Source organism: Crinia signifera, chromosome 3, assembly GCF_055691185.1.
Source record: "Crinia signifera chromosome 3, ASM5569118v1, whole genome shotgun sequence".
Classification (NCBI taxonomy): Eukaryota; Metazoa; Chordata; class Amphibia; order Anura; family Myobatrachidae; genus Crinia; species Crinia signifera.
The window spans coordinates 72,470,878-72,490,000 of record NC_139219.1 but is presented as its reverse complement, the minus strand read 5'-3'; the positions used below and the strand labels follow the sequence as shown (position 1 = coordinate 72,490,000).

General features: G+C 44.3%; 1 long non-coding RNA gene across 10 annotated transcripts in view; it reads right to left on the bottom strand.

The window, feature by feature from the left end:
• LOC146063545 (uncharacterized) overlaps positions 1–19,123 on the bottom strand; it is a 760,354-nt gene that overhangs the window by 385,837 nt on the left and 355,394 nt on the right. For 9 of the 10 annotated variants that reach the window (XR_014471608.1, XR_014471607.1, XR_014471609.1 and 6 more), the window contains one exon: positions 16,589–16,682. The exons of the other annotated variant lie outside the window; for it this stretch is intronic. This is a non-coding gene — a long non-coding RNA (uncharacterized LOC146063545). The remainder of the gene's footprint in view (positions 1–16,588; positions 16,683–19,123) is intronic. 10 annotated transcript variants of the gene reach the window in all.

Sequence of the window (19,123 nt, the reverse complement as noted above, 5' to 3'; positions counted from 1 at the left end):
TAGTAATTTATATTTTCCTATGCGTACGCCCAGGTAGACTCCGAGTAACAATAGGTCTGACTGCATACTTGTTAAGCCAGTTCCTTGTCTGTAATTTTAGCTCCGGTATAAATACTGTAGCAGAGTGGATATTGTAGAGATTGCTGGGAGAATGAAGTGTCACCGCAGCAGCACTGCTGCCTTGAACAGCACAGACGCTCATGTGTATACTGTCTAGACAGCTGATAGTGTGTTTGTGTTTGCTTGCACCACCTGGACGTTCCAAAACACAGCTCCGACACGCACACTTACTTACTAAACCTCGCATATCTCAGCCTCGCTTCACACACAGTCACATGTCGCTCTTCATGTATAATGCACAGCTGTCTGACATCTAGCAGGCGTAGGAAATGAGAGCTGGGATTGTGCTGCTCTGTTTATACACAAGTCTCCAGGCTGACAGAAGTAAAGCTGTGAAATCTAGAACACGCTGGTCAGGGCATCAGAGGCAACAGCCACCCACAACTTGTTGACCAGATAATCATTATACCACTATAGCCAGTGCAGAAAATCAGATACTATATAACTGTTCCCTCTTTCTATCCTAAAAGCAAAACATTGACTGCTTAGATACAAAAAGGTTGTGTTTCTTTTCCAACCATATATTTCCCCTAGCTAGCAGAACGATCCAAGTCAAGGGTGGACAATTACACAAAAAATTACTATAATAATGTACGTGGACACATTTGTAATTGTGATCTTAAAAAGATGAGTGGCATACCATGACCTTGGACTATTTTCTATGAGATTACTTGAAGTAAAAAATGAAATGAGCAGTGCCTGTTTTTACCGATGGGCAGCCCCCCCCCCCCCCAGGTAAAATCTGACAATGAAAGTGAAGCCAGATGCTCTCTGTACTGGGTTCACCGTGACTGACAGTGACTTCCTATTAGAAGTCTCACCTATCAGTCACCAAAGTCAGTCCCACTGGAAGGTGTTTCCTGCCTCTTTGACTTAGGGATGCCCATTGTTGCCATTGCCATCGATGGCAATAGTGCAACTGGCCATCGATAGTGTTAAAATATGCAATGAATGACCATCGATATTTTTAACTATCGATGGTCATCCATTGTGTTTGACTTATTGGCCTGGGGGCCAATCAAAACACCAGGGCGGGGCATCGCGTGTGTCGTTTTGCTGTGCTATCGATGGAGGGAAACCATCTGGTTCTCCCCCATCGATGGCAAAGTACTTGCGATAGTCCATAAACAATCGATTATTTTGAATCGTTGATGGTCGATGGCCATCCCTACTTTGACTGCTGCAGCTGTGCATTGGTACTGCACATATGCCGGTTCCAGTGCCTGTCATCTGTATTGCATATGTGCTGGGACCATGATTTAACTTCTATGGGCTGCTGCCGCCACTGGAAATGAGAATGTTCTTCCGATACGTATTACAAGAGGGATAGCACAACTGCATAGTTAAACATGTTTTCTTGATCAAGCTTTGCTTAATAATGCAAGCACAGCGCTGAGGTCAAGGGATCGATTCCCAGCATGACCCTAACTGTGCGGAGCTTGTGTATTCTCCCTGTACTTGCGTGGGTTTCCTCCGGGTACTCCGGTTTCCTCCCACAATCCAAAAATATACTTGTAGGTTAAATGGCTCCCAACAAAAAATGAACCATAGAATGTCTGTGTGTGCGTGTTCATGTGGTATGGAATATACACTGTAAGCTCCACTGGGGCAGGGACTGATGTGAGTGTTCAAATATTCTCTGTAAAGCGCTGCAGAATATGTGTGCGCTATATAAGAAACCCTAATTAAATAAAAATAAATAAGGACTCATTCACAAATAGTTGTAAACATTATAAGAAGACTTGAGGATCTATTCCCTGTAGCAAATAAAGTTTTACATATTTGTAACAAGCATCGTATCAAGCCTCTGGGTGAGATTTAATAGGATGAGATATTCAGAAAGTGAGAGATTTGGGAAGAAATCTCCAGTGTTTTTAAAGCGGCAATCATTTACACTGCAAAATCAAACTGATTTTGCAGTGTAAATGATTGCCGCTTTAAAAAAACTGGAGATTTCTTACCAAATCTCTCACTTTTTGAATCTCTCATCCTATTAAATCTCACCCTCAGTATTTATGACACTTTAAATCATTTGGTATCATATTTGGTTTAAAATGTAATAAATGATCGATTGAGCATATGATAACTTTATATTTTATTTTTAGCTGTGTTTGAACACATCCTATGAACTTCTGAACTTGATGAGTTAATGCAGTCACATGAGCAGTCGCTGGGGACGATTTGTCATAATTTATAGGAAACTATGTAGGTTGATGAGTACTTGAAAGTTGACCTGTTCCTCAAAATATTGGGCTATTCTTGTACCGTGTCTGTAATGCTAATACTAATTTGCATCTAACTTTTACTACACAATCTCTATACATCAGCCAGGTGGTCTGTTGTATATAAGAATTATCATTTTCTTATTTGTACACTCAAAAGTTTGCTAAAATTGGATTGCTCATTCTCCATCACTTTACCAGAATGCTCTCAGTCCCGTTAGGAAAACCAATCCCAGGATCCACTTCTGCTTCATTTCAGGATCCCATACCAAAAATCCTGGCCTTGACAGAGCTTGGTTTTAAGGAGGCCCAGGCATGGCCCTTTCTGACAGCGACATATAAACAGTAATGCAGCAGTGTGACATTATTATAGCTCATGTTGCCATGCTATCTGCAGTAGAAGTGACTGAGGCAGAGTTACAGAAGCAGCTGGGACTGGGAGGAGCTCCCCCTTCTTCTAGCTACAGAGGTCTGCTCAGCTGATGCCAGGCTGAGTCAGACTAAGGTGCATACACACAGGGCGTTCTGTCTAGATCACATAGAAATTAAGCACACACAGCCCCGTGTGTGTGAGCTGTCCAATTGCATAATCGCCTACCCAGATCTTTAGCACATGCAGTCAAGATCTAGATAGATCACCTGCAGATGCATAAAGAACAATGACTTAGCGCAGATCGCCAATACACTCATCGCTACGTGTGTATGGGTGATCTAGCCACTTGGGAAATTGCTGCACATATTTTTTGAACTAGGTCCCGATCGCATCGCACACAGATCGCATGCGATCTAGACTAGTTGTTGCGCCATCTCGGCAGCGTGCAGTCTGTACTGCCCCTGCGGCCCTGAGTTTCTTTGCCTATCAAGGTATACCCATCTCTAGTGTAGGGAAAAAAAATTGCACAGACTGTCACTGTATCATCTTGAAACACTGAAACTAATAGTTACCTGGATGTCACATTATCAATGGTCATACCGCACACAGTCTGGCAGCCATTGATGATGATTGTACCACACACAGCCAAACATGGTAATCATCATCATCATCAATTGCTGCCAGGCTGTGTACCGTACTAGCAGGATATATCATCAATTTCTGGGGGTACAGTGTGTATTACAATTATATAATTTCCTTCCATTCAAATCAAGGGGTTAACGTCAGTGTATAAAAATATATTTTTGGGTAAAAGGTAAAAAGTTCCCTGACCCCTGCACTAGGGCATGGAGGGAGCACAGAATAGTGTGCCGAGTGCAGTGAGCCATGCAAGGGGATGTGGTACACTTTGATGATGTCTATGTCGACATTCAGGACAAAAAAAACGGTGAAACTCATGTCAACCTTTTGACTGTCGACCTTCCCATAGTCTGCCCAATGCTTGTCGACCTAATATGGTGTGACACAATGACCCATACCCATGAAATCTAATTCTGATACTCTAGCTGTGATTCAAAATTGTTTGTGAGTCACTGTACTATGTACTCTGAACTAAAACAATGTAAAGTTTGCGTCTTGCAATTAAAAAAAAAAACAGGCTTTACGTTGGTTGGAGTTTACCTAGCGCAAAGGGTGGGAGAAACATAAGTTTCGCCACCATGGATTTCAGTTAGTAATCATTTGGCAAAAAAAAAAAAAAATTACAATAATTGTGTGTGGCTTTTAAACACTTTGAGTGCCAAGTAAATTTGTCAAAATAGGTGTGAAAATTGGCAAGCAAACATTTGTACTCATCATAATGACCTGTAATGTTGACCTTATATAGGAACTATGGGGTGAAATGGAATCGGATGAGAGATTTAGAAAGTGAGAGATTTGGTAAGAAATCTCCAGTGGCAATCATTTACACTGGAAAATCAAACTGGTTTTGCAGTGTAAATGATTGCCGCTTTAAAAAAAACCTGAAGAATTCTTACCAAATCTCTCACTTTCTGAATGTCTCATCCAATTAAACTTCACCCATAAGCTTTTTTTCTTACACAACAAGTTTTATTTGAATTTATATAACAAATGTGAGCGATGCTGGCATTTTTAGCCGATATTTTGAACATCTCTCATGTTGGTACTCAAAATGTTAAACAGTATATTTTTTATGTGACACTACAGGACTCATCAGTCCATGGGTGATAGACTGGAGTGAGATAAAGTACATAGAGATAAAGGGGCATATTTAGTGAGTGTTATTCTTGTTAACATTTGTTACTAATCTAGAATGGGGCTCCAATCACTTCCTATTATTTTTAATAGCATGTAATATGACAGGTGCTGATACTTTAGCTTTCTATACTGTTTCTTTGTCCACATAATAGCACACTTAAAGCACGTATTGGCGCACTTTGTATATATCTGCATACTCAATTGCGTGTCATAAATTGCACATACAGCATTGTAAGTTATAAATGACTCAAAATAACAAATCAATGAGCTTTTTTTTGGCACACATTTAGTCAGTACATTTGACAAGTGCAGTCAACTGTAACTGAGCTTCCATAGGACAGACAGATTCAAAGTCATAAAAGTCCTTGGAACGGCTCCAATAAGCGATGCGTTTTATATCACAGGGGGCTATGGAGGTTTGAGCGCTATCAGCCAAGCATAACTGGCTAGTAAACCTGCAATGCAATCTTCCGATGGCAGCTCGCATGTAAACTAATCTGTCTCTAAGAGGCCTATTTATCACCACCCGCATATTTAATATGCTAGTGATGAACATTTATTGGGTAAATTGTAGCTTATATTTACCATGTGTCTCTTGCTAGAGCATGGACTATAGTGAGAGGCCATACCACTGAACAGCTGAAAGCAGATTAATAGCTGATGCTACCACCTTGATTCTGAGCACTGACTACGCACATGGACTGTGCATGAGTGGGGGCCAATGGAGGGAGAATGGCGGAGCCTCCCTTTGGTACAATTTTCAATAGTGTAGCCCATATAGGCACAAGGCACAAGTGGCCAGGTCCAAGGAGCTTGAAATATACTACAGCTCAGCAGTCCCCATAAAAAGCCATATTACAGTAGGAAATAAGGGCCATGATAGTTTTGTTGTGGAACCATAAAATGTATACAACTGTAAACCTAATGAGTTATGGCTAAGAGTTTAAGTTTTATGAGCAACATATCATCTTCAGTAGAACACCCATCATAGTAAATGTACCCCATAGTCTTTTATGTCATTTAATCAACTGCACTTGAAGGTGTTATCAGTGAGTGTGGAAACATTTGCACATCTAGTGCAAGAGTTGCCTGATGCAAGCAGATTAGGGGTTCAATTCTTTTGCACTGAAATCAAAAGATCATATTTTGTGCTAGACTAAGGTCCAGCTGTATCAAGCTTCAAAAAGTGATACAGTGGAGAGTGATAAACAACAAATCAGCTCATAAGTGAAATTTTTCAAACCTGGCCTGTAACATGACAGCTAGGAGCTGATTGGCTGGTTGTTTAACACTCTCTATTTTATCATTGTTTGAAGCTTGATACATTTGGCCCTCAATATCCGGAGTTAAACATGTAGGGAAAATGCATTTACAGGGGAGATCCTTGCTTTGTGGATAGGCAAGCTGTAGAATTACTGCAGAAAGCGTACTTCTAGGCTCACTTCTACAAAAGTAATAAAGACAGTCATGGTATCATCTCAAGAGTAATGCTGGGTACACACCAGAACGATGCAGATTTTGAACGGGTCATAAGACTATCTGTGGCGCTCACGATCTGCATCCGATACAGGCCCGATCCGATCGTGACCCGTACCCACTAGAATGGTTGTTTATAGATCCTACCTGCTGCAGGTAGGATCTGAGAAATGACCTAACGACACGCGGGGCCACGCATCGGATGGGAATCAGATCAGAAATGGCCCAAAACATGCCCAATTTACATACAATCGGTCAAGCCAAATCGTTCTGATGTGTACCCTACATTATTGACATGAGCATTTGCCAACATACAGATGTCCACAGTGACAATGCTCCTGGTTCATGCTGATTATCACTTCTCCTTTTATACAAATACACTTGATAAGACCTGCAAATGAATTGTCTGACACATTTAATTAATATGTCCCCCATTATTACCCTATGGCAGTGGTTCCCAACCTTTTTTATCTCCCGTACCCCTTGATTAGAGTTTTAATTTATGAGTACCCCCATCTCAATTTGAAATATCCACAGTACTTACGAGTGTAGTGGAAGTGAGCAGTATGTGTGTACTAATGCGTGTCCTTATATTAAGGAGTAGTGGAGGAGTAGTATGCAGTCAGGAATCCTCGGTGTCTGGCCGCTGGCTGTATACTGTCATCGGGGTTCCCACTAATGCCTGTAGGAATAATGCCACTGCTTTCTCGACACCTGACACGGGGCAGATGATTGCTGATGTTTGAGGGCAGCTTAGGTAGCTCCTAGTGGATGCTTGTCAGGCAAAAGCACAAGGAGACACTAATGACGCTGCAGACAGAACCAAAACTGACACAACGTGGTTCGTCTCCATGGCAATGGGAGTCTTCAGCCGCCATCAAAAGACTTTTCCTGGGGCGTGGCCTAGCGGGCAAAGTGAATGGACGTCTCCTCACAGAGCTCCTGCCAGCCACGCTAAAAAAACGAAGGAAAGCCCTATCAAACGGCAAAGCCAGAACCCTCAGATAATACGCAGCACCACATACCGGGTCACAGACGACTGCGAGCCACTGCTGCGGAGCCGGAGTGCCCTTTTTAGGGCGCTTGCAGGTTGCGGCCTAGGCCGCGTCTAGAAGCCGGGACCTCGATTTACAAGCCGACGGAACAGCGCGGACCGCCGAGACAACACCGGAGACCAGCTGACCGGCCGCCCGTCGCGAGAGAAGAGGGGAGAGACAGCGGAGGGACCCCCCCACACAAAGTGCACACCGCAGCCCCGAGATCAGCCGGAAACTGCCCGGAGACGGAACGCCTGATAAGGCGCGTCACCCGCAGAACAGCACCACGGCGGTTACCGGAGGCTCTCCTACCCGCTACCAACAGTGAGTAACCCCAGTGAACTACCTGGAAGCTCCCCTTGGTCCCCCACGCGCAGATCTCCCCCTCGCTCTGGAGGCGCGAGTGGCCGCCATTTTGGATCCGCAGAAACCCTGTCCCACTGTGAATCTCCCTCTCCCTGCAGCGTGACAGTACAAGAGATCCAAATAAGTGAAAAGTCCCAAGTGAGGGCCTCTAATAAGAGGCAGAATATACCTGCCACCCATCCACATCAGGCGGTACACATGTGACAGCCCCTCTGCCATCCTCCAAAATAACCTACACCTCTGCCATACAGAATTTAGTGGAGGGCTATTTAGCAAACAACACAATATAATTGCTACCAAAACACGCCTGATGCATGGAGGTGCCCTGAGGCTGTAAAGTAGAACACTCACCCGCAGGCTACCGCCCACCATGAGCGTGACAGGTGCTTGAAGATGTAATGCATGCCCAGGCCACGTAGGGGGGACCATGCGCAGAACCACCAATTGATGTAGCATTGGCTGGACAAGGGGCCACACATGAAAGTACAGACCCTTTCCACATGACAAAGCGACGCCGTAACAAACCAACGGTGAAGACCCCAGTGAGACCGACACAAGCTCAGGCTTTCTGTTCCTTATTTGGCACGCCAGCACCGGACCCCGACCCACTCCCGTCGGCGACCCCCCAACACGCTACTAAGGAGCGACCCAGCGATCCTCTGACGACCTCTCCCCCATCCTCTGACCTGGAACCAACAATGGAGAAACCTGATCTCAATGCAATCCTCGCTAAACTGCAGGCGATTCCAACCCGCCAAGAAATGCAACAGGACTTACTCTCCACAGAACAAAGGATCCAAGAATCCATACAGGTACACATTACAACAATTAAATCAGACATCAAACATGTGGCGAATAGAGTGGTTCTCCTGGAAGAACAATGTGAAGATGCGGACTCCCAGCTCTCTGATCTACATGACCTGATCTCACGCCAATCTAAGACGCTGATAGAGATGGGCCGCAGATTGGACGATATGGACAATAGAGGGAGAAGAAATAATCTGAGGGTACGTGGGGTCCCGGAAGAGGTTGTGACTTCAAATATTGAGTCAGCACTGACAAAAATATTTAATGAACTCTTAGATTCTGACCCAGAATACCAGATAATCTTTGATAGAGCACACCGAGCACTGCGACCTAGGGGTACCTCCTCGGAGAAGCCGCGAGATATCATCTGCAGACTACACTACTATCAAGAGAAAGAGGAAATCCTTAGAGCTGCACGGCGCTCTCCAGATATCACCTTTAACGGCCACAGTATTCAAATATATCAAGATCTTTCCTGGTCGACCCTCCAACAGAGGCGTATGCTACGCCCCATCACAGATGACCTCAAAAAGCATAACATCAGATTCCGGTGGGGATTTCCAATAAGCATTCAAGTCACCCACAAAGGATCATCCGTCATCCTCCAAGACCCCGAGGGGCTAGAAGAATTCTGCAAGACCCTGGGACTATCCGTTCCCCTCCTGCCCAACTGGCTTGACCCTGCTGAACTCTCTGCCCTACCCAGACCAAGGAGAAGCAGTTGGCAGATGGTACAGAAAGATAAGAAAAAACCCCTGACGAAAAAACAAGCAGTCGACCAGGCGAGTGGAGGAGAAGAGCCCTCGAGACCACCAACAAAGACCTCGGCTGCTTCCGCCGACGACACGTGAATATGCCTCTCCCACTTGAATGACTCTTGTGCTTATATACACAAATACCTATTACAGTTTAATGTTTAGTGTAAAATATCTTGGTATTAGGAAAAGGTACGGGAGACAATTGCCCCCGTTTAGTACTAAAGAGAGTGCAGGAGATAATTACCTCTCCCAAAAGTTCTATCAGTGGAATAGGAGGACGCCTCGCCGTCCACTTACTGTAAGAAATGGTTTAGAAACGTCCCCGACTAGTACTTACATACTTATATATATTGGAGAGACCAAAAGGGGCCTCCCCAATGCCCATAGTCAAAGGTCTAGACTTTAAATTGTTTAGTTAGTTTGGTTCATGTTCCAGCATCAGATGCTCGCATATTTTGATGTTTATCTGTTCTAAGTTAAATTTGTGTGGTTCGCTTAGGTCCCCCCAGAACCCCCCCGCTCTGCTGTACACTTGTAGAGCATGGGACGCCAGAGGCCTCCCATGTCTAGAAATGCAGAGTTTTGTACTTAAATTAGAATATGTTTACTACCTATATATTATAGCATGTTCACCCAACTCCTCTACTCCCCTATGTGTCTCCCCTGTCCCTTCCGCTGCCCTCATCCCCCCCCCCCCTCTTGTCCCAAGAGGCTTGGTCCACCACTTCCGAAACTCCACAGACATAGAAACAATGGCTAGTCTGAAAATTGTATCCCTAAATGCTAAGGGGCTGAATGTTCCCGAAAAAAGATCTAAACTCCTCCACTCAATGTACACGGAAAAAGCAGATGTGGTGTTCTTCCAAGAGACCCACTTCAAAAAAGGTTCTGCCCCGGGATTGTCCTCCCGTCACTACCCGACAGGCTACTTTAACGACTTTTCTGAGTCCAAATCTAAGGGAGTGGCAATACTATTCTCTAAAAACATCCATTTATCAGAGGTATCCGAAACTCACATAGGAGACGGTAGAGGGATACTAGTGAAAGCTACCATTGCCAACCAAATTTTTACCTTTATTAACCTATATCTCCCGAACAAGGGCCAGATACGCTTCCTCAGAGAGGCATTGGAGCTAGTTGAGAATATGATAGAAGGGGTACTAGTGACGGGGGGAGACCTCAATTGGGCAATTGAACCTACCATCGACACAACAAACTCACACTCCAGTTCCTCCAATAGAGACCTACGACGCTTTCGATCCATACTACACGACTTTCAATTAATTGACTCATGGAGACTACTTCACCCAAGGGACAGAGATTACACGTTTTATTCATATCCTCACAATTCATATACACGAATCGACTACCTTTGCTTAAGCCATAGATCGTTAGACCTATTAGTAGACGCCACAATCGGTCAGATCGTGGGATCGGACCATGCACCTATCACGCTCACCCTGACACTGCTGAACCCCCCGACACGCCATTGGAGCTGGCGCTTTAACGAGCAGTTTCTTAGAGATGACGAATGCAGAAATAAGATATCAAAAGCCATTGATGACTACATAGCCATTAACGTAACAGACGATGTATCACCAGTAGTTGTGTGGGAGGCGCACAAATGTGTGCTACGAGGTAAATGCATTCAAATAGGCTCCTACCTTAAAAAGAAAAAAGCAGAATGCAGAGAGGCACTCCTCAGTAAAATAAAGGACCTTGAAACACGACACAAATCCTCCCTAACCCCAGATGTTTTCTTAGAGCTTCAGGAAGCACGGATGTCCCTAAATAGCCTCTTAAATGAGAGCACACGTAGGGCCTTCCGTAGATGCAGACACAAATTTCACAGATGGGGAAACAAACCGGGTAAACAATTAGCAAGGGCACTAAGGGCACAGAGAGCCTTAACATACGTCAAAGAAATGAAGGATTCCTCAGGTGGACTGTGCACTAAAAACACACAGATAGCCGACATATTTCACGAATACTACTCCACCCTCTACAACCTCTCCTCAGAAACCCACCCCAGAGACGCATTAGCACACGAGCAGGACATTAAGAAGTACCTGAGGGAAATCCAGTTCCCTACTCTTCCACCAGAATTAACATCAGCCCTTAACGACCCGTTCACAGACACGGAACTTGCAACAGCCCTAAAAACCACCCCATCAGGCAAGAGCCCTGGCCCAGACGGCTTTACAGTCACATATTACAAAGCATTCCAAGACAAACTGTTACCCCTCCTCCTGCGAGCATGTAATGCAGTGTCCCAGGAGACACCCCTCTCTGAGCATTCGCTCAGCGCACACATCACAGTCATACCAAAAGATAACAAAGACCCAGCACTCCCTTCCAGTTACCGCCCTATCTCCCTACTTAATGTAGACGTGAAGCTGTTCGCAAAATTATTGGCGAACCGCTTGGCCTCTTTAGTCCCATTGGTTGTACACCAAGACCAGGTGGGATTTGTACGTGGGAGAGAGGCGAGAGACAACTCCATTCGAGTTTTTGATCTGATTGCTCATGCCCAATCCTCGAACACTCCCACCATGCTCCTTTCCACCGACGCCGAGAAAGCTTTCGACAGAGTGGACTGGAAATTCATGGAGATGGCTTTGCGACACATGGGACTGGAAGGCAGGTTTCTACAAAAAATCCTCGCCCTTTATAGGGCCCCCATAGCCCAAATTAGAATCAACGGACTCCTGTCCAAACCGGTCCCCATTTCTAATGGGACGAGACAAGGATGCCCGCTGTCCCCACTGATATATGTCATCTGCATGGAGGCTTTGGCTAGGGCGATCAGACGAAATCCAAATATTAGCGGTTTATTGGTTGGAAAAATCAATCACAGACTAGCTTTGTTTGCAGATGACCTTCTGGCAATTGTAACAAACCCAGTAATCACTCTCCCGAACCTCATGGCGGAGTTTTCTCGCTATGGGAAACTGTCCAACTTTAAAATAAACTATACGAAATCCACTGCACTAAATATTTCACTGCCAAATGACACCAAGGAAGCTCTGAGTTCCCAATTCCCCTTTCCTTGGAACCCTACTCATATCAAATATCTGGGCATCTCCATCCCGGTCTCCCTAAAATCAACAGTATCCCTAAATTATACTCCCTTATTAAGGTCCATCCGTAGAGAAATGGCACAATGGGCAACTCAAAGATTCTCATGGCTGGGGAGAATGAACATCATAAAGATGAATGTCCTTCCTAGGTTCCTCTATCTATTTCAAACAGTCCCATTAAAACTGACAGCCCAATACATAGGGGACGCCCAAAGGGCAATTAGCCGATTCGTGTGGGGTGGCAAAAGACCTAGATTTAAGCATAGCTATCTGTATCATAGGAAAAACAAAGGAGGCCAACAGCTCCCTATGCTGCTGGCATACTATCAGGCCTCAGTACTACATAGAGATGTGGACTGGTCAAGAGCCGACACATGCTTTAAACAATGGGTCGACCTTGAAACGCACTCCTCGGCCCTGTGCCTTAAAGTAGTCCCGTGGCTCCAAAACATGCCCCGCACCAGGCACTCCACAGTTGAACCCACTCTGACACTCTGGAAAACTATTCGATACAGACCTGGCCTTTCCTCCCCTGAATCTCTTCTTCTCCCTTTTATCAACAACCCGGAATTTCCACCGGGGGTTTCTGGGAGACTAGCATCTACCTGGCAGCAAAAAGGTCTGACCAGGGTGATTCATTTAATGTCGGGGGGAGGTGTCAAGTCTTTCTCGGATCTGATGTCAGAAAAGGAATTGCACCACACAGACTCCTGGTTCTACTTCCAACTGCGCCACTATATACACTCAAAAAGAATCGCCCTCGCCCTCAAAAAAGACCCCACCCCGTTCGAAGTGCTGTGCTCCCACACCTCAGACCCCACCCATGTGATCTCCACGATTTACAAAGTCGTTTTACACAACAATTTCCCTGACCTCCCCCCTTTCTGCAAGGCGTGGGATCAGGACCTCTCGCCAAAAGGTATAACTATAAACTGGGAGAAGCACTGTAGCAACATGGCACAGTGCTCCACAAGTCTTGAGGTGGTGGAGACACAGTATAAACTCCTGACCAGATGGTATAGATGCCCCCCCCTAATTCACAAATTCTACCCGTCGGTCTCCCCCCTATGCTGGCGCTGTAACTCTCAAAGGGGCACCCTGATCCATATATGGTGGGACTGTCCTAAAATCACCCCTTTTTGGGATACAATAATCCAGATGTCCTCAGCCATCCTGGGATTCCAAGCTCCTGACAAACCTGACTTCTGGTTACTCTCCCACACCAAAATACCTATGGCAAAGTATAAGCGGTCATTACTAAAACACTTAAACAACGCAGCAAGAGCGGTGGTCCCAGTTCACTGGAGATCCACAGATCCCCCCACTATTTGGGAATGGTTCCAAAGAATAGACTTTTACTGTGCTATGGAAGATATTTACCACTCTGCCCTAGATAAACAATCTAACTACACCACCACATGGATGCCTTGGCTAGAGTTTAAATCAACAGCAACATATAAAGACCAGGCTCCGTCCGCCCCACAGCAATCTTCGACACAGCCCTAGAAATATCCAGAAAGAGAGACCAATATAATTTGACCCAACGGACCCAATAATACTGTCCCACTTGACGGGACTGACAATGGACAGACTCCCCTATCCTCCCCCCTCCCTCATAGCTTTCCCCCCCCCCCCATCCTCTCCCTTGTCTCCTCTCCCCCTCCCCCACCCCCCCCCCAGTTGCGCACTGTGGTTTGATTGAGATGACAAGGGTTATAAGAAAGGAAAGAAAGAAGACAAAGACCGATCAATATGACAGAATTGGAATTGTTTATTGTACATTGGTGCACACTTCGCTTTACCATATGAACCATATATTATAGATATCTATTGTTTCATAATAATCTATGTTCAAGTATTGACACAGTTAACCTATCTTTTGTACTGTTGCCACAAATGTCTGTACTACTATTTACCTGAAAAACCCAAAATAAAGAATTTATAAAAAAAAAAAAAGACTTTTCCTTCTTCCGCCATTACCAATGTTATTTTCAAGTACCCCCAATTGGTCTGCAGAGTACCCCCAGGGGTACTAGTACCCCAGGTTGGGAACCACTGCCCTATGGTGTAAGTTTGCTAAAGGTTATGAAAGTGAAAAGTGGGGATGTTGCCCATAACAACCAATCAGATACTTGCTGTCATTTCTCTATTGCATCCTAGAAAATGATAGACAAAATCTGACCAGTTGCTATGGGCAACATCCCCACTTTTCATTTTAAGAACCTTTAGTAAATGTACCTCTTTATATTCAACACACTCCTTCCTCATCCTCTATGCAGATTTCGGATACAGTTTGTTTTACCAGATGCTATTATTTTTGTCTCTACTTTCATTTGCTTTTACTTAATTCATTGTGCACAGTAAAAACAAGTAATACAGCTTCTATTATCCATCTACGACAAAGATAAATAGCCTTAAACACCATGTTTGTTCTATCTTCTAATGTGAAAATTATGATTCAGTCTTTTAAAATGACTTGATGCAGTTTTGCAATCTCGGCCTCACCTGACAGGGCTGTACTGGTAAGGGTGGTGCTCAGACTGAACATCTGACAGTGGAACTTGTTCTGTTTATTTTTTTTATTTTAGAAACTCGTGCCAGTTTTTGAACTATGCGTAACCCCCTTTGAATGTTAGCCCTGCTTAACTCAACTTATGTACTTTAAGCAAATAGAATTGTATAATAATGAAAATATTTGAGTCTGTACATTTATATAAAAGTGTTATATAACAGGAAACAGAATGGGAAAAATGTATGCTGAGGTGTATAGCAAATATTAAATGATTGATTATAGTCAGTGACAAAGTTGTTTGTATAACTTTCACATAAATATACTGGGCTCAACATACTGGAACAGAGCCAATTATCTGGTGAGGAAGTCATGGCCCTCATCTGTTCATCCCCCCTTCAGTACCTCCCCATCTGACCCCTCTGCCTCCTGCCCTTCCTCTCTCCCTCTGCCTGCTCTGGTCTTGCCCACCTCTTCAGTATAGTCCTCTCATCAGGCACGGTCCCCTCTGCCTTCAAGTATGCTCGTGTCTCTCCTATCATTAAAAAACCTACCCTTGATCCTAACTCTCTCCAACTACCAACCTATTTCTCTCCTCCCTTTTGCCCTTTCAAACTCCTTGAGCGTATTGTCTATAACCGCTTTACTACCTTTCTTTCTTCCTGCTCCCTGCTTGATCCATTCCAACCTGGCTTCCGTACTATCCACTCCACTGGAACTGATCTCACAAAAGTCTGCAATGATCTTCATGCTGCTACTGTAACTCTAAAAGCCAATACTCTATCCTTGTTCTTCATGACCTTTCTGCTGCTTTTGACAATGTGGACCACCATCTCCTTCACTCCCTTGGTCTGTGTACTGCTGTCTACTAACTATTTTTCTACCTCTTTGACCACTCCTTCTCTGTCTCATGTCACCTCTTCTGCACTTCCACTGAATGTAGGTGTCCAACAAGGCTCTATGCTTGGTCCTCTCCTTTTTTCTCTCTACACATCCTCTAGGTGAGCTCATTCACTCATTCAACTTCCAATGTTACATCTATGCTGATGATACTCAAATCTACCTCTCCTCTCCTGACCTCTCCTCTACTGTCCTCATTCGTATTTCCAACTGTCTCTCTGCTATCTCTTCTTGGATTACCCAACGCTTTCTTAAAATTACCATGTCTGAGCTGATCATCCTCCCACCCAACCGAATAACCACCTTCGACACAATCACTAAATATTGATGGAACAACTATCTCCTCTAGCCATCAAGTACGCTGCCTTGGCATTACCCTTGATTGCTCCCTCCCTTTAAACCACACATTTAACAATTCTCACAGTCCTGTCGTTTCCACCTCAAAAATATTTCCAGGATCAGACCTTTTCCCAGCCAGGATGCTAAAAAAGACCCCCATTCACTCACTAGTCCTCTCAAGATTGGATTACTGTAATCTCCTGCTTCCCGGCCTCCCTGTCAAACACCTCTCCCCAATCCAATCTATCCTCAATGCCGCTGCCTGGCTCATCTTCCTCTCCAAACATACTATATCCACCTCCCCTCTCTTACAAGCCCTGCACTGGCTCCCCTTTCCATTCAGAATGCAATTCAAGCTCCTCACACTCACTTACAAACCATCACCCATTCATCTCCACCTACATATCTGACCTTCTCTCTCTTATCACTCCCACCCACCCCCTTTGTTTCACAAATGCACAACACTTCTCCTGCCAACGGGTTACTTCCTCCTATTACTGCCTCCAAGATTTTGGCCATTGTGCTTCTTAACTTGAAATTCTCTACCCCTCCCTATCAAACTCTCCACCTCCATACAAGCCTTTAAATGGGCTCTCAAGACCCACTTCTTCACTAAATCTAACCATCTCTCATCCTAACCTTCTACTTATGCTCACTTCTATCCCTTCTGTGTCACCCGAGTCTGTCTGCCCCTCTCCTATAGAATGTACTGTAAGCTCTCACGAGCAGGGCTCTCTCTCCTCATGTGTTTTTCTTAAAATATATCTCTGCCACCCTGATAATTGCATCAGTGTCCTGTCCCCTGCTGCAACTGTGTTTACTTACCATGCACTTGTACTAATTTGCCTTGTACTGTCATTCCTTATTTTCTTGGTTTTCGTTCATCTATGTATTCTCAGTTGCTGCGGAACCCTTGGAGCTATATAAATAAACAATGATGATAATAATAATAATACTAATAATAATAATAATAATTAACCCTGCAGCAGTAGGTGCACCTCAGAGTTCCTTTGAAAGAGCAGTGGTCACACTTGGATCCTGCTTTGAATCACAGAGGTGCTGCTCTATATTCAGGGTTTGGAACCTGGAGGCAGGCAACTCTATTGCCTCTGGGAGTTACGGCGCTGACTAGAGAAGAAATATCTTCGGTGGCATTTACCATACATTTATAGTAACTTGAATGATAAAAGGGGTTATAACTATGGTAAACATGATAGTGAAATGTTTTGAGAATGCCCATGGATGATAGAGCCAGTGATTATATCACCCTGGTAGTATTCTCTAAAAGCTTGTAAAAAGGAGGGGGGAATGAAACCTAATCCAGAAATTAAACCTAATCCACCCACTGTTTTTTACCATAGTCCACAGATTTAAAGCTTCAGTTCATAGCAATCTAAAAATGTTGTTCTTTAACTTTAATAGATCTTGCTCAAGAGAAATGATTCTGTACTTCCTCTAAGAAAAACAAAACATTAGTTTGAGCTGCGCATACAGTATTCTTATGAAATGGGAATAAATGAGTGTAGCATTAGCTGCCATAAATCTCTGTGAAAAAACACCCTTTGGCATTATCACAACCATCATAAGTCTGAGTCATTTCTTTGGCAGAAAACCGTGACTGGGGTACTGTATGATTAGAAATGAACAACTTGTATTTTACAGAGTAGGACTTGGGCAATCCTGACCAGGGCCGGTGCAAGGCACCGGGGCGCCCCAGGCGAGTCGGGGTGGGGGCGCCCCGGTGCCGTGGGAGGGGGGGGGGGGTACCTGTCCTGCGGCGCTGTGTATTTAAAGCTGGCGGCGGCAGAGAGGGGTCCCTGCAGTCAACGAGCGCTATCCGCCGGGCTATGCGGAAGCGCTTCTGTTGTGAAAACACTGGCCGCACGGCGCACGCTGATTAGCTGAATCTCAGCCAATCAGCGTGCGGACAGTGTTTTCACAACAGAAGCGCTTCCGCATAGCCCGGCGGATAGCGCTCGTTATTTCTTATTGACTGCAGGGACCCCTTGCTGCCTCCGCCGCCAGCTAAAAATACACAGCGCCGCAGGACAGGTACCCCCGCAGCACGGGGGCAAAATGCCGCCCTCCAGTGGCCGGCGCCCTAGGCAAATGCCTAGATTTGCCTAGTGGTGGCGCCGGCCCTGATCCTGACTGAAACATTGAAAGACCTACTTAGACAGGTGACAGAAGCTTGCAGACCTGACAGCACAGCGCACATTATTGGTGATAAGTAGCATCATTCAATATGCTCTGACATTTTCAGAATTTGATACTCAATTAGTGAGTCAATGTCCAACTTCAATGGACATTTGTATCTATTTTTTTTAATTCATTTTAGAGGCCTTACTGTATGCTGCCTAGGAATTAGACAGGAGCTCTAAAGAGTACACAAGTATTATACCACCTATGGTTTGCAGAAGGAAGAACATAGATACCACTTTCTGACCAAAAAACCCGTAATCCAGGATTTTACTCTTCCTTTGAGTGCCGGGTTGTTTTGCTGGTATCAGCTTACTCCCCTTTCACACAGAAGAGAAAATTACAGGGTTAAACATTTCTACCCAGTAATTTTCTGATTAACACAGGTATTTCTTCTGTGTGCAAGGGTCACCCTGTGTCGAAATTCTCCTGGTAAATTCCTAAATTGAAGACCCTTTCACACAAGTAATGAACCCGTGTTAAACAGAAAAATACCAGGTAGAAATGTTTAACATAGTAATTTGCTTTTCTGTGTGAAAGGGCTATAGAAGGTTTTTCTTAATTTATAGATTGATCCTCAGTGTATTTGTTCGGAAATTTCATAGTGGCAAAATCTTTTGGCAGACACATAACCCGCTCTTATTTTTGTACAATTTTAAATATTTTAAATAAGTACAGCATCATCAATTACTAGTTAACATCCTAGCCCGGCTAAATATCAATGCATATCTATCACTTTTATTGACTTTGTGAGTTTCATAAGCTTTTTATCATAGGTCTAGGTGGCAGGGGTCTACACAGATCTGGTGCAAACTTTTTCAGCACTCTAGGCAAAACTTTAGCATACCCCTCCACCCACACTGCAGATCATCAGGTGAAAGAGTGGGAGATGAACACCTCAACACCTGCTGTTTGCTTTAAGTTAAAAAACAATGCCTCTCAGAGTCATCCTTAATTATGTGAAAATCAGGGGTGCCCTGCCAGATTCTAGAGCCCCTATGCAGCTACTTAAATTTGAACTTTAGTGGGGGAAAAAAAAAAAAAAATCGGTGAAGTGATCAAAAAACAAACAAAGAGCAAATTCACAATGACCTTCTAAAAATCACACTTTGAATAGGTGATAAGTTATCGACCCATCTAATCAAGCGAAAGGGGCATTTT